This window comes from Thermobia domestica, chromosome 5, assembly GCF_964235325.1.
Source record: "Thermobia domestica chromosome 5, izTheDome1.hap1.1, whole genome shotgun sequence".
Taxonomy (NCBI): domain Eukaryota; kingdom Metazoa; phylum Arthropoda; class Insecta; order Zygentoma; family Lepismatidae; genus Thermobia; species Thermobia domestica.
In genome coordinates, this window is record NC_137458.1 from 166672945 (window position 1) to 166696305 (window position 23361).

The 23361-nt window shown below is 36.0% G+C and overlaps 1 protein-coding gene across 4 annotated transcripts in view; it reads right to left on the bottom strand.

Moving 5' to 3' along the window:
- Positions 1-23361, bottom strand: part of LOC145686252 (iripin-4-like) — a 103445-nt gene that overhangs the window by 13138 nt on the left and 66946 nt on the right. The window contains exon 1 of one of the 4 annotated variants that reach the window (XM_081759366.1): positions 9953-9967. The exons of the other annotated variants lie outside the window; for them this stretch is intronic. The gene's annotated coding sequence lies outside the window, so the exon portion shown is untranslated. Of the gene's footprint in view, positions 1-9952; positions 9968-23361 lie in introns of those variants that run through there. 4 annotated transcript variants of the gene reach the window in all.

Sequence of the window (23361 nt, forward strand, 5' to 3'; positions counted from 1 at the left end):
AAAAATCAGTTCTTTACATTTTAGAGACATGTATTTCCATATATCTAAAACGCAGAAATTAAGTACCGCATTGGAACTCCATTGGAGTACTCACTTACTTTTGCATAGCAGGGTAAAAACGCCAGTGGTTCTCACTTTAAGGTTGAAAACATACTATTTTGTCTCTTCTCTGAGCATCGTGAATCTGTCGGAGCTGTACCATAGTTGGAAAGACTCACTGATCCTTCCTATAATGACCATGTAGTTAGAATTAAAAAAGGAGTAGCCGTTGGAGGAAAAACAATATTTTAAAATCCTTGCACCAGTAGTCGTCACCTTAAAATCAAAATGTTCCAGTAGTAGTCAGGATTTTCTACCAGTGTTCGTCACTCAAATAACTTGACATAATTTATTCAAAAACGCACTGTGTATCAGTTTAGGGTTAAGAATACAATATAAAGTAGTAAGCTTAATAACTTTGCATCACTTTTAGCACTCAAGAAATAAAATAAAAACGTTTTTACATACTTTTTAAAGCAATTTCAGAGAGAAAAATGTTAACTGAATTCAAAAGTTAACTGTATATCACTTCCACGTTAAGAGTACAATATTAAATACTATGTTTAATAACTATACGTCACTTTAAACTCTCAAGAATGAAAATAAACGTTTGTACATACATTTTAAAAACAATCTGAGAAACAAAATAAGTTAACTGAATTCAAAATTTAATTATACATCACCTTAAGCTTGAGAATACACTATAAAATACAGAGATTAATAAAAAATGAAATCTTTAAGTTTAACGTCCCACGATTATGCCGGTTAGGCTACAGGAGACGGAGATAATGAGAAATGAGTGAAATGGTGGAATGAAGAAAGTGGGAGGAAACGGGAGAACCCCGAGAAAACCCACGAGCACGGTGTTTGTCCACTACAAAGTCCACACGGCGCGAGTTGGGATCGAACCAGGGACCCCAAACACCGGAGGTTAACACTCTACCACTGAGCCACCGCGCCCCCCTGAGATTAATAATAATGCATTACTGAAGAATGAAAACAAAAATGTTTTAGCTACCTATATTGTATTTACATGTTACCGGTATTTCTCATTAACTTTTTTTTTTTTTTTTTTTGATACCTCATGATCAAGTGTAGGGATGCGCAAGAGAAAAGATTTGAGATTGTCTCCTCTCGAAAAGGTGCCGCGAAAGTTATGTCTCGTCTCGAAAACTGGATCCGTTTCTATTGGAAGAGCTCTATCTCGTCTCGAATTTCGTAACAAAAATTCTGTCTCGTCTTGTCTCGTGCGCATCCCTAATCAGGTCCATAGCCAAAAACTTCATTTCGGAGGGGGTTCGATAGGGCTTTGGGATATCCGAATTTAGATATAGATAATCGATATTGACAAACTATCGAAACTTGTTCGAAATATCGAAAAATACAGCAATATCGAAATATAAACAATATCAAAAATCGAAAATATAGAAATATGAAAGAGATCAAAAATATGGATATATCGATCAAAAATGGATATATGATCTTGGAATACGATTTGGTGGAATAATGAGGGAGAAAAATAATCATTGATTAAATATTAAATTGAAAAGAAATAAGAGCCTGACGCTCAAATACTTATCTATCCGGCACCCATCTTGATCCCCATAAAATATCATGAAGTGCTTGATTGATTCTAAACCCAATAATAGTAATAGTAATTTAACAACAAACACAGAATATATAATTTACGCACCTTGAAATGTAGAAATTAATGATTGTAATCCCCAGCTTTCCAATAGACGTTTGATTTCTCCAAATGAAGATTCGGATATCTTGTTTCTTCTCAAGCAATAATGGGTTACAATAATCAGTTGCAGTCCAAAGCCAAGTCACTAAGTTAAGCATGAAAATAAAGAATTCATTAGTTAGATGCATACAAAATCCTACGCATATAAATCCGAATCTACTTGTATTAAATTGTAAATTTAAACAAACTAAATTATACTACTTTGGAAAGCGTCTCCAAATATAATGTTTTCATTCTAAAGTGAAGGAATTTTTAAAATCGGATGACCCGTTTGCGCTGTACACTCGCTATGCGTCCAATGTGAAATGAAAATGCAACATTGCCATTTACCTGGACCCACAACGTAAGTGAGTGAAGTTACTGTCTTTTACGCTAACATGTCGATGGCCAGCCCCCGTTTCAAACAGTAACTTCATTCACTTATGTTGTGGGTCCAGGTAAATGACAACGTTGCATTTTCATTTAAAATTGGGTGCATAAAGAGTATACAGCACAAACATCTCGTCCGATTTTTTTTAAAAAGTGTTCACTTTAGATTGAAAACGTCATATTTCGAGATGTTTTTCCTCTTACATTTTGTTGTAACTCTGATAATAACAGAGTTATCCTATGTCAGGGAACGTTTGAGACATCCTGTATACATCATAAGAAGTTCCTTTCTAAATTCTACACGGATGTGGTTTCATTGAATGTGAGGTGGGTGATACACATTAGGCGTTTTGGGAGTACGTCACACGGACGACCGTAATTTTGTGTTCAAAATTTTTATGAATTGATGGGATATGTGATACATATGGCCACGGACTAGAATTTTCTCAGTATGTCAAATATGCAATCAGATTTCATGCAGCTTAATTTGGTGAAAAGCTATTGCCAATTGAACGTTACATTTACCTCTTTCTTGCAGATGTTGAACCATGCCGTTAGCACGTGAGGAATGGATCGAAATAATCAAACTGTGGGGCGGGAGGAGTATATGTGCAGTGGTTGCCGATTGCAGTCATCCACAATGTGACTCTGTGTCACATGTTTCAGTGTCACAGTAATTAACTAAATTTGAGAAGACGGGGACATTCGTGAACATACATCGTAGCGGTTCAAACTCGCGGAACCTTTTTCCTTCCCCATTTTGAACCGGTACATGAAAATGCCATTTTCTCCATGTTTGCCTGCGCCGATTTTGAAAATTCCTTCACTAATCGATTTCTCTCGTCGAGTACTACAAGAAACAGTTAAAATCTCGCGGGCCCTTTTTTCTTCCCCATTTTGAACTGATACATGAAAATGCCATTTTCTTCATGCTTGCCTGCGCCGATTTTGACAATTCCTTCACTAGTCGATTTCTCTCGTCGAGTATTACAAGAATCAGTTAAAATCTTGCGGCCCTTTTTTCTTCCCCACTTTGAACCGGAAAATGAAAATGAGATTTTCTCTATGTTTGCCTGCGCCGATTTTGAAAATTCCTTCACTAATCGATTTCTCTCGACGAGTACTACAAGAATCAGTTAAAATCTCGCGGAACCTTTTTCCTTCCCCATTTTGAACGGGTACATGAAAATGCCATTTTCTCCATGTTTGCCTGCGCCGATTTTGAAAATTCCTTCACTAATCGATTTCTCTCGTCGAGTATTACAAGAATCAGTTAAAATCTTGCGGCCCTTTTTTCTTCCCCACTTTGAACCGGAAAATGAAAATGAGATTTTCTCTATGTTTGCCTGCGCCGATTTTGAAAATTCCTTCACTAATCGATTTCTCTCGACGAGTACTACAAGAATCAATTAAAATCTCGCGGTCGTCTTTTCTTCCCCATTTTGAACCGGTACATGAAAATGCGATTTTCTGCATGTTTACCTGCGCCGATTTTGAAAATTCTTTCAGTAATTTATTTCTGTTGTCGAGTACTATAAGAATCAGTTAAAATCTCGCGGGCCCTTTTTTCTTCCCCAAGCCAATATTTTTGTATATTTTGAATGTATTCAAGTATGGAACAAAAGTATTATATAATTCCCTCAGTAGGTTTCTCAACTTCATATTTTTCAACTTAAATTTTATTTATTTTAATTATTTATTTTCTTGTGACTCAATATTTAATTGCAATCGTTCATTGGGGAGAAGGGTGGCCATTCTCAAATATATAAATATAGTATTCTTAAAATTTATGTGTTCTCGTACTATTAGTTTCTTCCACTAGACCTGGAAATTGAAAAATTAATACCTGGAAAACCTGGAAAATTCAGGGAAATTGAGTTCCATATTTATATATGAACACTGCTATTTACAATTTTTTTTTCGAATAGGGAGAACTGTACAAAAGGGTGTTTTGGGAATGGTATAACAATAGGTTTCTGGGAGTGTTGTTCGAAATGAAATCTTTAAGTTTTACGTCCCACTATTATGCTGGCTAGGCTAAAGATAACGGGGTGTTGTTCGCAGTGTTGAATTCAGACATTTACACCCGGGGGGGGAATGTCAACTGCTCGGGGGAGGGTTATTTTTCTGTATTTTTTTCAAGAAAGCAGCATATTTAACAATTCCATTCACATACACATCTTACCTAATATTGAGACTAATTGCTGATAAATATTCAATGAGATTATAATTTTAAGAAAACAATCGTTTGATTTCATCTAAAACATTAAATAAAGACTGGCAAAAATAGTTTAGACTAAACTTTAACTGCTATTTACAGTAACTATTTTTATTATTTCCTATATTCAGTAATTACTGTTTGTTACTAATGTAAAAATTTTTAAAAAGATTTAAATTAACTGAAATATTTTTTCTCCTAAAACAAACATACTTAGGAATATCTTAATAAAAAGTTATCATTCTTTCTCACACTTCTGATTCTAAATCAAACATATTAGCCTTGGTTTCTTCACTGCATATACATCAATAGTTTAGTTGACGAAATCTTCAGTAGGATTAGTGCCGTGTCGTGGAAAATCAGCGCTTGGCGCGAGAGTATACGACGGCATCCCCGTATATATGAGTGAGGTCGACAGACCAGCCGCCAAAGGTGGGAAAATTTTAAAAAGTAAACCCTGCTTTTCCTTGATTTTGAGCACTTTTCATTACTTTTTTCCTTTCATTTTATATATGTCCACATGTATTTCATTCCTCTGTTTTTCTTTCCTTCTTTTTTCTTTTTCCCTCCCGAATTTTTCACCCCTTACTTCGGCGCCCGGGGCCGTCGCCCCGCTTGCCCCTCCCCCATGGAACGGCACTGAGCAGGATCTTGGCCACCTTCAATAGCAATCTTTCACTTATATACTATTATCATATTGATAAATTCTATATAAGTCTCTAATCAAGGAGGGATAACTGTTCCTCCCTGATCCCTCTAAATGACGCCCACTGAATCTCACCCTTTAACTGAATTATTTTTAATTAAAGAAAGATGTGTTTACTTTAACAATCGTAAAACACATTTACGTCTGTTACTTCCGATGCGAGAAATGGGATTTAGGCGCCCTATTTCAAATAATGTAAGAACTGTATATTTTCAAGAACTGAAGTCTGCTGACATGAGAGATTATATGGAATGATCGAAAGATCTTCCCTATCTTTCCTTTCGTATCTCAACCTGTGCTAGTGCTACCTACTAATATATAATATAGGGCGAGAGTATAGTACCTACTAAAATACAAACCTTTCTTCAACAGTTAACAATTTCATGTTCTGCCAAACTCAGTCATAGCGTTAAGAAATACAAGTTTTATTCACTATTTGGTATTCTATCTTAGATGTTACATGTTAACATTTATATAGAATGGGTCTGCGTCATTTATATGTATATTGAGAGATCGGATTTCGTCTGCACGTACACGGACAGAAAAGCAAATAATTGGGTGAAGTAATTTCTACATTTTGTGACTGAAATTTTGGGAGTTTCTCCGGGGGGAATGAATTTTCTTCGGGGGGGAGATTCCCCCCGGGCTACCCCCTGAATTCAACCCTGGTTGTTCGGTGGGGGTCAATGTTGCCAATTTTGGGTAAAGTCGCTAAATAAGGGGAATTCGACCTCAACGATAGCGTAGGTTGACCATAAAATTTTCAGTTAAAAACGGGACAGGTTCTTGCAACCCTAGACTTTTAGATCTACCTTTGTTCTTATCAGTGCCTTGATATCAGATTTCCTCCTCTCTCTCTTTGTTACAGAACGGGTACTTATGAAAAAGGAAAGACACGTTGAAATTTGTTCAACACACAACCAACTGCTAAAACCTCTGCTGCCTTTCGAGCAGTACTGCGAACTATAGAGTATGTTTAATATAGGGAATTTCAGTTCAATTTTTGCCTCTTTGTTATTATTAATTATTAATACTTTTAAAAGGAGTAAAGATACTGGGTTTGTTATTTACTTCTTTCATTTACATAGAACGGGACGAATACTACTTTTTCCATCTACTGACGGGACGGCCGGGACACGCCACTAAAACGGGACTGTCCCGGTCAAAACGGGACGTATGGTCGCCCTACGATAGCGACAAAAAATATTTTTTTTCCGATTGGAGACTTTTTTGGGTGATTTTTAAATGACGATTTACCTACTTACACATTTAGCGACTTTCTGCTCCAAACAAAATGTTCATCTGTAGAGAAGCATTATTAGTTCAAAACAGTTTTTACGTTCTTTTTTTCTGTTTGTTTGTTTTAATCAGCGCAACTGATGAAGAGTTTGGAAATACAGCATACTCACTGCCCCACAATCCTGCATTGTTATGTTACCCTTGCCCTCTAACGAAGAACAACTACAAACTTGATGTCCTTTAGTTCGCAGAGTTTCCGTTGAGAAACACACGTAATACATCATTACCGATAGCAACAAGATTAGCTATAGATTGCGTGAATAAAGGCGAAGAAGATGTTTGTTATATTTGTCCTTTGGGGTCTTTTAATTATTCTGCACTTTTTCTTTTACAAAAAAATGATCCCTGAATTAAAGGATTGGTTGCGCCCTATTTACAAAGATGTGAGTAGAACCAGCGGCGCAAATCTGTCTTCAACATTGGGAGGGGGGGGTAAGACCGTTACCATACTTTTTTTTGACGATGTCCAAAATACTTATGAAGTTGAAAAACAATGTTGTGGAGGATCAGAGTTGTTTTCAGCGTTGGGAGGCTGCAGATTTGAGGCTTATTCTGGGGGACATCTATTTTATCCCACGTTCCTTTGTAGCAATCGGACAAAAATAATCAAATTTCTCCCAAAAAACACATTTCAAATCGGATTATTGGGGAGAAGTCCCCCTCAGTTCCAAGATTGGAGGGGACATGTATCCGTCATCCCCCCCCCCCACGGATTTGCGCCAGTGAGTAGAACATATTGTTTAGTTTACATCTACAACTTTAAAACAATGCTTATAGACAATGAATTTCTCTATTATTTTTTATAGCGACTTTTCACCCAAAATTGGAGTCGTCATATCCCGTTTCGCAAACTTATTGCCAACATTTTGGAAACTGGTTGCGAAGAGAGCTACAATGGATGAGTCGAGTTATTTCGTCGCTTCCGCTGTGAACCTAAGTACAAGATTCCAAAGAGATTAAGAAAAAATGAAATGAAACCTTTGAGTTTTACGTCCCACAGTTATGCCGGTTAGGCTAAAGGAGACGCTGATGATAAGCAATGAATGAAAGGTGGAATGAGGAAAGTGGAAGGAAACGGGAGAACCCCGAGGAAACCCACGCACAAGGTGTTTGTCCATCACAAAGTTCATTTGACGGGGGCTGGGATCGAACCCGGGACCCCAAGTACCGGAGGTGAACGCTCTACCACTGAGCCACCGCAGCTCTTAAGAGATTAAGAGTCACAAACATAGTCACTTTCAATTTTGTAATATATATAGGTCTATATATTGCATCACTGACTAATAACTAAAATCCTTGGATTGTATATATAAAAGTCGCCCCCTGCCCGTAAAAAGCTTCATTCGAACTCGGAATCGAACAATTGCATCTGTAAAACAGTGCTGATTTGATTTTAACGTTCCTTTCAGCAGCAAGGCTGTATGAGACGTGGACCTACAGATTAACGTGGAATCCGAACCACATAAGCTCCGGCCGGGAATCGAAAAAATGAAATGAAATCTTCGAGTTTTATGTCCTACGGTTATGATGGTTAGGCTAATGGAGACGGTGATGAGTAATGAATTAAATAGTGGAATGAAGAAAGTGGGAGGAAACGGGAGAACCCCGAGAAAACCCACGCACACGGTGTTTGTCCACCACAAGGTTCACTTGGCGGGGCTGGGATCGAACCCGGGACCCCAAGCACCAGAGGTGAACCTTCTACCACTGAGCCACCGCGGCCCCCGGCCGGGAATCGAACCCGGGTGTCCCACGCCAAAGGCGTGTTCACTAACCACTTAGCCACGAGGGAGCTCATCTATAAGGCAGTGTAAGCAAACAAAAAAACGCACACTGGATGTTTGCGCAACTGAGGATCAAAACATTCTCAATGGAGTATGAGAAATAGTTAACGCCAATCAAAGTGTGCTTTTGCTTATTTATTACTTCGTTAATACTTAATTCCTTCTAGAAATAGTGAAACTATACTATGAAGAAACACTAATAAACTAATAACAATTACGTTGTATTTCTTACCACACCACGACCATTTTTACCACCCATAGAATTTGAACCTAGTACTATACTACATTAGTCACGCCGTAACGAAAGATGAACATCTGGCACTCGTAGCTGTTGAAGCTACCTGTATATCACGCGGCCTGCGTTGGTACTCCTCAACATAAATACCTCACAGCCCAAAGCCAGGAAACATCACAGACAGAAGACAGGGGCACAAGCAGTGCCTGACACTTCACGAACTCTAAACCCGCCAAGACTCAACTCAACATGACCTTCAATTACGTTCTAGAAACCAAACCAATGCTAAGGCACAAACTTACCAACTTCCTATATGAAAACACAAGAAAAAAAATCTAACTTTTTTGGTTCCAAAGTGATGACATAACAATAATACTAAAAAGGTTTTAATTTTCAGTAACCCAAACATTAATTAACTAGGGAACATAACAAAGCAAAAATAAATAAAAATAAAAATAAATTAAATTAAAAAATAAAAATCTGACAAGTAAACTCTCCCTGACTACTTTTTTTTTTTTTTTTAATTTCAGTGAGGCTGTAAAATATGTTAGTATCTTCGTAAAATATATATATTTCAATGTAAACAAGTTCTTTAAACAAAAGAAAGCTTTGTAGTAGAGCGCTTACCTCTGACGCGTTAGGTCCCTGGTTCGATTCCTGCTCCCGACAAATAGCCTTTTGGTGAACACTGTAGGTGTGGTTATTCTTAAGACTTTCCAGTTTCCTTACATTTTCTTGATTCCACCATTATCATGTATCTCATTGTCACCTTCTCTCTTACATTGATGTACAATCATGGGGCGTTAAACTAAAAGCAAAAAAAAAAAAAATTTGCAAATATCCTAGTAAAAATGAGTTTTCTAGACTACACAAGTGGCCCCGCGTAGGGTAGTCGCTAGCGCTCTCGCCTTCGGTGCGAACGGTTCCGGGTTCGATCCCGGGGGAGAACTCGGTCGAAAAAGTATCAAAAGATTTTAAGTCCAGCCATCCTGAATGAGGTTTCCTTGGGTTTTCCTCATTCACAGCAGGCAAATGCCGGAGTGGTACCTAACATATAGGTCCCAGGCCGTTTTCTTCCTTCCCCAATCCTTTCTTCCCTTCCTTTCCCCGGATAGTGTACTCGCCGAGGAAAGTCATCCCTCATATGGGGTAACAAGGCCATTGATGCCGAAAGCCCAGAAATCTAAATCCTAAATCTTCACTACACAAGGAAATTTCCGCGCTGAAAACGGTTTATTAGCAATTATGTTAAGCAGTCCTGTAGTAAATCTGCACCAAGTAATAAATCGTCACATATAAAATGGAATGAATAAACACATAACATTCATTTTGCTACCTTGAAACATAATATGTTTCAAAACATTAATATTCAAAGTTTTTTCAAAATTCAGATTCACCCATTCCATTCTCCTCAATCATTTACGAGTTACAATAGTAAGAATTGTAGTCATAAACTACATTACTTACTTAGTACTATATTAAAGCAAGTTACACTAAAAGAATATATAATTAATGGGAATATTTAACTAAAGTAATAGTTAACTATTGTACTTACCCAGGCTTCCCAGGTTTCCTTCCTCTCTTCTGTTCCGTTTGTAAACAACCTCGTTTCGCAAGCAAAAGACGGTAGTTCAATGACGTCAGCCATGGCGAAAGAAAGAGTGTCTATAGGCGGTCTGGATCTTACACACAGATGGACGTATATAACGTATAGCTGAAGTATTTAACATACGTATACGTATGTAAAATACAGAAGATTGTTAGATATCAGACATCCTGCAGAGACATGATGTAATATCTAAGCGGGTAAAAGGCAGTACCTATGTAGTATATGGATAAAGTACGCTCCGTACAGATTTCCTTAGTAAACATAACGAATCCTTGTATTTGTACAATATACCGCTGTCCGGATAATGGATTTTTCTCAGTGTACTTCTTTTCATTTTAGGTCAAATTTGGGTATCTTTTGGGGCTTGTTTAACACTTGATTTTATTTTTAAAAAACATTTTTCTGTTAATGGATGATAAAGGTAGATTTTCGGGTAGTTTTGTCTTTTATTTACCCTTTCTACATTTGACAACAATTTTAACAAATTCTGAAACTAAAACTTGGCTATCAAAGTGAAACAGTAGAAAAATAATTAAAAAAATGAAATCGAAACTATAAAATGTTTTGTAATAAGAACTGGTACAGTAATGAGTTCTATCACATATCATCTTGGCAATTTTCGCATTCATAGAACGGATCTCTGGATCCTTTGTTATATATCCCGCAGACCCACAACTTGCATGACACACAACAAATCCAATCTCTTCCTCGGTAATGGGCGAAATCGCACTTAAAAATTGAACAAAGATTGTCGTCTATTTTCCTTTTCTTGGCCACATTGGAACACGCTGACTCATCCAGTGGGAAGTTATCACTTTGGACTTCAAGTTCTGGAAGTTCTTCAGATTCGAGTTGATCGTTGTTCTTGTTGCTTTTCAAAGTAACTGGTGTTCCAGGTGTTACGTTAACTTTTTTTCTTCTTCTGTGGAGGATTCTCTCTTGGTTGAAACTTCGTCCTTCCTTCAGAAATTCCAAAAGGCTTTCATCCAAGATCCTTTCGGATGTACCACTGTCACCGCCAGGAAGATTCTTGAGCACAGCCTGCTTATTGAAGGGATAAAGTCCAGTTGTTCTAAAAGCACTTTGGAGATTGCTTGGAACTTTAGCAGCCAAAGCATGCATGAGTCTTTTCAATAAAACTTGAACTTTCTCCTTGGGTATGATTCCCTTCCGACGCGATTCCTTCCTCCATTTTTCAAAGATCTGTCTCCAGTGTTTTTTGAGGGGGAAGAAATACTCCGACATCTAAAGGTTGCAGAAGAAGCGTTGAGTTAGGCGGCAGACAAGTGAAATAGATTCCTTCTTTCACTGCAGCTTTTACAACATTTGGGGAGAAATGAGATCCCAAGTTGTCTTCTATTACAACAACCTTTTCTTTTCCATCTTGGTTTGCTCGAATGTGAGTTAACAATATCTTCAAGAACATGGTGTCAAAGTATCACCAAAAATGTCAAAGTTTCCTCCAAAGTTTAAGTAGCCCCCCTCTACGGTAGTATGGGAGCGGTTGACTGATGTACAGTGGTGTATTTAGGGGGTAGGTGTCGGGCTCAAGCCCCTCACGAAATAAATTTGTGATAATTTTTTCGCATTGCACGTACAACACAAATGTTTCTTACCCGTTCCTCAAGCTTCTCCCGAAACAAAATCCACTGCTGTTGTATATAATCTTCCCTCTCTCTCTCTCTCTCTCTCTCTCTCTCTCTATATATATATATATATATATATATATATATATATATATATATATATATATATATATTCAGTGTATACCTGAGCGGTAAGGGGGATATGGGGATATGGCCCCTATAGCCCTTCCCTTGGATCCACGCCTATATATATATATATATATTGAAAATGCTGAAAATTTGTACCATGTTGTGTGAAATATTGAAGGGAAAATTCTTCTAGATACTCTGCAATACCACTCGATAAACAAGCAGTGTTGTCAACGCAAAATAAAGTTGTATTTTCTCAAATTGCACTATGTAAGGTATTACCTATTTCTAATTTAGATATTAAGTAAAACCAGTCAGTCAGTAAAAGTCAGTCTAACAAAGGACAATACAGTATCACCAACGTCAACATTTTGGAGATCTCTAATAACTCAAATGGCATAGATGGTGCAATGCGCATCATTTCTATCTTAGCGTCAAATACTATGATGATCATGGTATAATGTATTTGAATGAATGAAGGATCAAAGTTACAAGAAATGAAAAATTTAACTTTTTCTAAAGACTTTACTTCGAAAACGCTCTGACATATCACGTCTCATCATGTAGATGATTCGAAAAGACTTAAGTGATCATAATGTCATTTACAACAATTGTTATTTCAAACCATTTCAGAGATACCAAACACATGGATAGTAATTGTTGTACTGCTTAAAATAAATATTTGTGTTAATTTTTTATAATGATTGTTGCTTTAATTTGCTTCATTACAACAATAGTTTTTAGTGGTTTTAATTACAAGTTGCAGTTCCATTATTTTAAGTAGTGTTGCCAACTTAAATAAATTGCTAAATATTATTCCAAATATAGTGCAAATAACGTAGCTAAACTCCAAAATATTTTAAAATTACTCGTAATTTGTTTTATGGTGCAAGAATGTTTTCAAAAGACGATGTTTTTCGTAGTCTTTATAATGTTGTCAAAGTTTTGGTTCCAGCAATACATATAAATGCAAATTGTAACTGAAATTAAATGTAACTGATAACTTTTCAGTAACCCTAGTTGTTTCCCTAAGCCTTAATCGTGATGTACACAAAACCATGGTTAATTAAAAGTTCTAATTACACCCTAGTTACATTTCACTTGTTTTAGTTTGACCACCGACCACCTCAAACTCAATCCATATCATAGCTGAATGCAGTTATTCAAGGACTTACAGTTAGTAATACACATTGCGTTGATTTTTGGTTTGGTTTGTTTTAGTTTAACGTCACACAATTATGCTAGAGCGTCTAAAGGAGACGTGGAGCTAATGATTATAATGGAATTCAAACTACTTGAGTCGTTCAACTGTACTCCCACCGGAAATCGAATTTGGAACGACGCGAACCGAAGTCAAGCGTGCTAGCCACTAGACCAAATGGAGTCCTCACATTATGTTGATTTAAATCATTGAGTCAGTGTTGTCAGATTCGAAGATCAAAAACTAGCGTGTCTGTGCTCCAAAAGTAGCGGATTTGAACTATTTGTAGGACAAATATATACAGTAGAAATGAATTATCTATTTGGTAACTAATGACTGGTACTAATGAAATGATTTTTAATATGGACTGGAAAATATGCTGGACATATTGCAAGAAATTATGATCGATGAACAAAAACAATTCTAGACAGGATACCACGAGATAAAAACAGCCTACAAAACGTTCTTGTACAAGAAGGTTTGATGAAATCAAGAACAACTGGAGAGTAACCTGAGAAACAATTGCTCAAGATAAATAGTTGTAGAGAAGACTTTCATCCAGCAGTGGATTGATAATGGTTGATTATAATTATGGTCATGATTTTATTATATCTGGATCAGAGAGATAAACTAAACCAAGTCATAATTTCGTAATTTTACAGGAGAAGCGAAAAACCGGTTCCTTGAGTAAGACCTATACTACTGTTTTTCAAACTATACTAAGTAGTTACAAAGTAATAGGATGCTTTTAGACTTATATTATTACACCACTAGAAAGAACATAGTACATTAAAAAAGTATTGTTAAATCAATTTCGACCAAAAAGTGAATTAGCATAGTCTACCTCTAAAGTTTATATATATATATATATATATATATATATATATATATATATATATATATATATATATATAATTTTACTGGGTAAGGTAAGGTAAAAACGGATTAAAAATTTAACGAAATTCGTACAACGAAAAAAAAAAAAAGAAATTGACTCTCCACATTGCAGCAAAACTACAAAAATTAATAGAAAAGAAAACTAGAAAGTTAAGAATCACTCGAATTGCCGGGACAGAGAAAATAGATACATATAGCTCGAATTACCTATGTTTCGCAAGTAATTTTCAATCAATATAAAATTTCAACATAATGAACACGATTAGTTTTCTCAAATAAAGATCACATGCACCGCTGAGAGCTCAGAAATAAGCTTAATCTATGTTACGGCACTGGATATATGCTTATGTAATACATTACGACCTTATGAACTTGTATAAGAAACAGAATGTACTTAAAGTGAGACGCGAACTATACGAAACATCGGACTTTGAATCTAACTTGTTTGGTGATCCAACCCGAGACCACAGATAGCAAAGATGAGTGCCGTAGCTCCCACCACAAGGTTAAGGAAATTCCTGTTTAAAGTGTCAATTAAACATTGAGATATGAAACGGTAATAAAGCATTTGATCAATTTGAAACAAAATATATTGTAGTATAATTTACTCTATTTGTTAAGATAATGAATATTATATTCTGTTTTTAAAATGACAGTCAAAGCAGAATGTATTGGATATTAACTGAGAAATTGTAAAAATTCAATTTCGGTACGATTAAATACATTCGTGCTGCTATGGGTTGCGTTATCCGTAAAGGGGTATTGAACAATCCTGATTCAAAGGAAGAAAATAAACTACTGTATAGTACTGGGGTTAATTTAATAGAGTTTAATTGTATAGGCAGTACTGAGGCCATATGAGAAAGTGTTTGGCTGAAAGTGAAATATGGGTTACTATTAGAATTTTATCCCAGATATGATATACCCACTGATGATTGAACCTGGAACTCACACATGGAAAGCATTAGCACTAGCAAATTAGCTACGAAGAGGTACACTCATATCCAAAATTATTGTCGCATGTCTATAAATATGTTGTTCTAGGAATATAATTTGATAACGAATTCGCCTGGTATTTCTTATAATGTTAGTATGTGAATAATCGACAAAGACATGCATGTGGGAAATTTCATGTCAAAAGAGCAGTAAATAAGAACAATAAAACAAAAATAAAACTTTCTCATTCATTTAGCAACATTTTGTTTTATTAATTCTAATTTTCGTATTTAGGTCTATATTTTTTTCCTATGAAATTTACCACAAATATACATTTCCCGATTATACATATAGTATCAGTATTAAAAGTACCCTGCAAAATCATTATCAAATTATATTCTTACAAGAAGACAGTTATAGATATGCGACAATCATTTTGGACATGAGTGTACATCATACCATAATTCTAACCAGGGGTGCCCGTCTCCCCCAAAGCTGATGGCGCACTCCCCCCCCCCAAACTGATGCCACTTTTGAGCTGGTTTTCAGTTTACCGCAGGCCCTGGAAAATGTAATCGCACAAACAGAAAACTATACAAAATATTATCATTAATTCATTTATTATACATCATGTAGCAATTGAACAGCATTACTTATTAAGTGTCGTACATGGTATAAATAAGAAATAAATAAATGCTCCCAGCAAAAAATGGGTAAATTACCTACACAAAGCGATAAACCGACCAGCCCATCCTTTCATATAGCAACTTGCGCGGTACTTCATTCATAGAGTTTCTAAGCAGGGGGTAGGGGGATTCATTCTCGAGATGTAAAAAAAAATCGCATCGTGTTCCAATGTTATTCTGACGACAGCAAAATTACTTATTCGACATTAGAGTAAAATTCTTCCCCAATTTTTTTCTCGATGGCACAACTTGCGCCATTCATCCCTCCTGTGGGCGGCCCTTCTCTCTTAAAACGAACCAACCTTTCCTTTCATACGGCTACTTGGGCGGTACTTCATTCATCGAGTATCGAAGCAGGGGGATACGGGCGTTCACCCCGGAAAATTTTTGAAAATTAGCTTCTCAAAATCGTGTTTTAATGCTATTCCGACAGTAAAATTGCTAGTTCGAAAGTAGAGTGAAATCCCCCCCAAAATTTTTCTCAATGGCGCAGCTTGCGCCATACATCCCCCCTGTGGGCGGCCCTGATTCTAACGTAAGTCAAGAATGAAGACAAAAAATAACAAGCGGAAACGATAGACTATACGATAATAATACTTTCACAATTTTAATTTCACACTATATATTTCAAGACTTTCGAGACGAGACCCGAGACGAGACCGAGACTTGGCCTTCGAGACCGAGACCGAGATCGAGAGACAGGCATCTGTTGACCAAAACGAGACCGAGACCGAGACGGCGACTTTTGACTCGAGACGAGATCGAGACCGAGACCGCTACTTATCAACCGAGACGAGACCGAGACTTTATAAAGTCTCGTCTCGTCTCGTCTCGATACCATTCCTAATTTTAATGATACAATGTACGGTACAGAAATTAATCTATTATAAAGTTTTTTTGTAGCAGATTGAGCTCCATAAATCAAAGCTGCGAGGGAGGGGGGAACACGGAACCAGTTGCTAATAGTTGCGTAACAAAATATATTGTTTTCTTTGAGTTTGTTTAAAACTGTATATCACTATACAGAGAGCATCCTCTTTTATTTTGAACACCACCACCCCCCCAAGTAAAAATTTCTGGCGTACTTACTGCCTGTAACACACACGAAAATACAATTGCAAAACTGTAATGGGTATCGTTGGATGATTTCAAGGACGCAAAAAAGAATTTTCATTAGTAATACCAAGGACTTAATATCAACCATACGGCAGAACTGCAAGACTGCAACTTAGCGGCAGAATCTGTAATCAGATATCGAAGCAAATGAATAACAAAAATCTATTGAGATATGCTACTAGCCCCTAACTGTGTTAATCTTCTAGTTTTAATGCAACAATGATCAAACTCTGAAAATAAAACTATGTATTATTTATAGTGTTAACTCTGTTGTTTATAAGCTATGCTAAATTTCATCCATGCAAATTACTAACATTATTTTTGTTATTAAACCTATAAAATAATAATAATCATAATACTGTGAAGCCCAAAAGTTGCATTAACTTGGTGAGATTATAACAAGTTTCATGATAAATTACAATATCTGTTTAGTAAGAATAATTGAGATTTCAGAGTAACAAAGTCACTCTTTCCCGCTTTTTTAAAATTAGATCTCGTAAAGTTGGCCTCAAATTTAAGATGGTTGAAAAATACTTAGATCGCTTGTTACTGGTTGTATAACAGACAGGCGCGCACCCAGAAATTTTTGTTGGGATTGCACCCAAAAAGACAATAAATAATTGTTGAGTACTGTATACTCAGAAAAAATAAGAGAACTAATTGCTTTTATAAGAAAAGGAAGGGTAGAGATTCAGTAAAAGATAAAATCTTTAGGGTACATTACGAAAGTATACAAACGTATAGACCCCTACCGAATTATGAAATTTTGGTGCGGTCCGAACCCAATAGCAGCCCGCGTGGGTGCGCTCTTGATCACATAATTGTATTTTAAAAACAAAAAGAAGAAAATGAAAGGAAGAACAATATCTTACTTCTTGACAGGAAAATGAAGATCCAAACACTGAATTTAGTCGTAACCTACTCCAATGTTCTATGGTAAACTTTCCTATAACTCTGCACGAAATAATTCGGAGCAATGTATTCTATGCACGACAAGTGTTGGTTTTGTATGGACTCCACCTCGTTTGTTATGTAAGGCATTTCCTATTGTATGAAGCGACTCCATTCAATAGTTGAACTTCTATAACAATGGAGTTCTTGGAACAAAGACAGTAGTAATCTGGTATTTCCAGCAGTGAATCAGAACGAACAAATCTCTAAGCAGACTAAAATTTTAATATATAAATTAAAGCACATCAGCATGCTTCTGTTTCCTTGTAAGATTTATTTGTAAGAAATAACTACCAGTAAAGAATATGTTGAATACTTACTTTAAGAGCTTTGAAGGCCATTACTTGAATATATTCACAGACTATTGACATACACGAAAAAAAAGCAAGAAAATAAATTTATCTAAGCATGGAGTAAGAAACGTGAGCGATGCAGGTGTGCTATGCTGAATCGTGTCTTCAGCGCCTTCTTGTTGAGGCACAAAAAAAAAAAAAAAAAAAAAAAAACTATGGATGCGTAACAAAATAAACAGCCAAACATTGTTAGTCATCTTAGCGAGCAATTTCCAAATTACACCGCGACTCAAGAAAACTGTAAAAGAAGTCTCAAACAATTACTTTCGACCTTGAATCTGAAGCCGAAAACTTAATGTTCTTTTTTACTAACAAACACGTTAAAAGAAATATTGAAAGTTTTCAGCTTCTATTCAGGAGAAAAGCTTGTTTGTAAGTTATTCACGCACACGAAATACTTATAGAATATATTTAAGACTTCTTGTATTTTAGCAGCCCTTTCGCTGAAAGTTAATAATAATAATAATAATAATAATAATAATAATAATAATAATAATAATAATAATAATAATAATAATAATAATGTCACACTAACATTTAGCGTTTTGTAGCTAAATCGGCTCCCCCGCCGTTACTGCTGGTTTTCTAGACTGGAGTTAGCTACAGCATCTCTTTCTTTCAAGTACTTCCCCAATTGTCCTCATGACGCTAAGTAGATGTCACAATATCAATATCCATCTCTCCTCTTACCAGATTCGGCAAGCCACTTCCCTTTGATCCTATAAAAATCAATTCACACCTATCCAGATAAGGAAAAATCCCGAATAAAGATGCTAATTAAAATCATGGAAAAAAAATTATGGCTTTATTCATAACTAGCGTCAATTAGCCGCTTCGCTGAGTTACAATAAGAAAAAAATAGTAGAACGTCCCGTTAGTTAGTCACGTTTCACTGTTAATGAAGTGCTCTCTGATATCGGCCATTTTCTATGATTTATATATATATATAGTGTATATAGATATCCCCTTCTCCAAGTTGCAGGGCTGAATTTGGATTTAAACGGCATCGGAAGTGTCACTGTTCATCTCAGCGACCCCGCAAACTAAGAATTCGACTCTAATATCGGCCATTTTCGATCATTTATATATCCTGTTTCAAAAAGAATATACGTATTTGAATGCATATATTTATTAAACTTTAAGACATATGGATATGAAATTTTACACACATATTTACGAATCTCTCAAGTTCAAATTACAGGTGTTCAATACGTCCTCCATCAGCGACACGAACAATATCACAGTGATACTCAAATTCCTCCCATAATCGGGCAATCATGTCCTGCGTCAATGATATTATGGAAGTACGGATCCGGTTCTTCAACTCTTCCAGGTTCTGTGGGAGTGGTGGTATGATCTGTCAGGAAAGTAAATGTACACCTATTTTTCGAGTCTGGCATTCCTGCGCTCCATCCGTGGAGAGTATGAGAATTAAATCAATCAAATGTTTACTGAGGGGCAAAAAGAAAAGCTTAATCTGAATAAGACATTGCAGAGGGGCACAAGCTGTGAATACGAATAGTGCATAATGTAAATAAAGGACGACACCGAAAGAGAAAGCCAGAAACAGCTGTTAAACTTACAAAAAAAGAGTAAAAATTGTCGAAGTGGGAACATAAAACACAAATATAACAAATACGCCGACAACTAAAGGATCACCATGCCATGATCTTGGTGTAGTGGTTAAGGTGTTGGCTTACAAATGCAAAGATCGCCAGTTCGAATCTTAAGCGAGGACATTTAAAAAAATTTTGTTAATAATACATACAACTCATGAGAGATGGTAAAAGAGGTCGTATTTAGTTTTTCGTAGCAATTATTATAGGTAATGTTTAGTACTGATAATACTTTTTGTCTTTGCGTATTGGTTTGTTCTTGTCTTCATTTCGAAAGAGAAGAATATCCGAACAGATTCCACCAAAATTCCTCATATTTTGAATGTAAACGCCATTTGCAATTAGTGAAGAATAAAAATTGAACGTTCCGAAGTAGCTGCAAAAAGTAAAAAGAAAAACATGGAAGTGGACCATACTCATGGTTATTAAAAATACAATTTCTACATGCCTTACACCTCCCGACCACGTTTCTACGTTAGCAAGTAAGAGGTTTGTGTTTAGGTTAGGCTCGTCAATACGTTTTGCAAAGGGGCCCGGTTTAGCTCTGACGCACCACAGGTGCGAGAAGGGAGAAAAACACTTTTTCTCTCTCCCTCTGTGTGTCTATTTATCTATCTATTTGTATATATATAACGCTATTTGTGAATGCCATAACCACCCTAATTTTCAGCGGGTTGAGACGAAACTTGGCACAAACATTAATTGTTGAAATATCTTGATGAGTTCGTTAACGAGAATAATCAGATGAAAATGTTCAAAATGGTGGCCCTTTAAACTCTCAAAAAGTTCCAAGGGAACCAAATTTCGCCCATAAATAGGTATTCAGAAAGTTTGAATAAATTTTCCTCTTTTACTGAAATATTTGTGTGCAGAAACTTATTGAAATATTGGACCCGATTAATCGCCTAAATAAGGTTCACGCCCTTTCGCTACGGTCAGGTTTTTTTTTTTTTTTTTTTTTTTTTTGCAGGAGGGGGTTATTTTCCTATCGGAACAAGATGATTGTTAGTGGTGATATGAAATTACACATTGAAAGTGAAGTAACTTGTGAAACGTGTTATTTGATTTGCTTTTTAGTAACACATTGCATTGCAAATAAAGGTAGGCAACATTAGTGGTAAGTAAAATAATAATAATAATAATAATAATAATAATAATAATAATAATAATAATAATAATAATAATAATAATAATAGGCGTTGTTTGTGGCAAGGTAATATCTTAATCAATTCTTCTTCAAACGTAATGATTGTAACGCCATATCTCCCTTACAAACAAAATATTAGCAATTTATATCGAGAGAACGAGAAACTGTAGAGCGATGGGAGCAACGTTGGACAGTATACACTCATAGTACTCAGAAAAGTAAGCGATTTCAATGCAAAAGGAACGAAGAGTCATTGTCATGGGTACTCATGGAGCCACGGCAGAGCCCTCTTTAGGCAAAGTGTCAATAACTTATATCGAGAGGTGATACTGGGATGGGACCAACTTTGGACACCGTGGACCCATAAAGCGCATCGAAAAGAAAAGGGGGGCGCCAGCCAGCCTTACTTATTTCCACATAATAATATAAAATTATGTTGTCGAAATACACACACGAGTTAGCTACTAATATTTCATATTATTATTATTATTATTATCGACAGCGTCTTTTCATTACGTGTGCGTGTTTGACATGAAGCCAAAGAGAAGATCCATCATTCGTAGAAAGAATAATAGTCAGTTATTTTAACTGTGAACGACAGCGAAAAATACGAAAAGAGTGGACTACCTGTAGCGTAAAGAAGCAAATTTTTCTCTCAAATGGATAAAAAATCAAGCCGAGATTGATTCGAACTCTCATGGACGGCGCGAAAAGCCAGTGCCTTGTCCACTTTTTTTTTTAACTGACTCACTGAACGTGTTTCAGTAACTTACTTATTGCTAATTTTACTTGCTTCACTCGTTTAACTTGCTTTTTCGAATAACTTATAACGACAGGGACACGAAAACAGAAACATCGAGAACAGTTAAAAATCATAGATGCTCTCCCGCCGGGAATCGAACCCGGAACTCCATACACCAAAGGCGCACGTGCTAGCGACTAGACTAGCGGGAAGGGCACCACTCTCTCCCTGTGTCGTTAGGGATTACGACCACTGTCTTGCCAGCTATCACTTCTGTGGGTTGTATTCTATGATCACATGTTTCTTCTCTGCTGGAAGAGTAAAATCTACATTATATGTAATACAAGAGGTATTTAGACCTACATGCTCTTCATATAATGTAATAAAAGGGCCATGCTGGGAATAAGAAAAAGAACATTCCTTGGACAAAACGGAAACTATTAGCATCAGAAATATTTATCTACGAGGCATGCGCAGTATATATTTCAGAATAGTTACTGTTTTGTTCAGTAAACGAAGAAAGGGGTATAAAAAAGCAAATATGTCGCGTCAACGAGATCGACCAGATTTGACAGGGGCGGAAGCAGATGTATAGTAATACAACAACTTCGCTCAGTTGATACGAGCCGAGCCGGTTGATATCACTACCCGAGTTGGTCTTCTGCTTGGGCTCAAGAATTCGACCGTGCAGGTCTCAGCCTTAATTTTAAGAACTACAGTATATACTTATATTGGTGATTACGACATTTGAGGCTGTCTCGTAATAATAATAAAAAAAACTCTTGTCTTCTCGTTATCTAGACGAGACGAGATACACTAAAATTGCCCCACGAAATGCACCAAAATTACGAGAGGAGACGCACCCTTGCCGTGAGCAACACTAAAAGTATCCCACATTACTGCCTACATTTCTCATGGATTTTGCTTTCCAGTCTGATCAGGCCAATATTTCAAAACGAGTTAAAACGAGCTGAACGAGCGAGAGAGCCATTATAAAACTCGACTCAACTCGAAACTCGACCTCGAAAACAGCGACTTGGCTCGGAACTCAATTCAAGAAAATTACCTTTGACTCGACTCGGATTGAAGTCGAGTCGAGTCGAATTTTGGCCCGACTCCTGCTCATCCCTATTCGTATTTGTATTTTGTTTCCACTTCAACAATTTCTATTCTTTTCTTTCTTCGTTTACCTATTGTTTCTGGATTTCTCTGTCGGTGTCGTCCTTTATTAACACCATGCACTATTCTTATTCCCAGCTTGTGACCCGCTTCAATGTCTTATTCAGTTTAGGCTTTTCTCCTTACATTGACTTGACATGTGATTGATTTAATTCTTACTTTCCGCGCACGACCGATGAAAATGTTTTATTATTATTATTATTATTATTATTATTATTATTATTATTATTATTATTATTATTATTATTATTATTATTATTATTATTATACTATTGAACTTGCACGGCGAAATTACTGTATAATACGATATCATTTCAGTAATTTTATTCCATTGTATGTTATTTAATTTATTAATGGGTACTAAATTGTCTCCAGATCAACGAATAAATTAACTACGGCATGCACTTTGGTGGAAATATCATTACATGAACATGTTTGGAACGAACCAATAATCTTATTGTAATGATATTTCCACCAAAGTGCATGCCGTAGTTAATTTATTCGTTGATCTGGAGACAATTTAGTGCCCATTAATAAACTAAATAACATACAATGGAGTAAAATTACAGAAATTATATCGTATTATACAGTAATTTCGCCGTGCAAGTTCAATAGTATAATAATAATAATAATAATAATAATAATAATAATAATAATAATAATAATAATAATAATAATAATAATAATAATAATAATAATAATAATAATAATAAAACATTTTCATCGGTCGTGCGCGGAAAGTGAGAATTAAATCAATCACATGTCAAGTCAATGTAAGGAGAAAACCCTAAACTGAATAAGACATTGAAGCGGGTC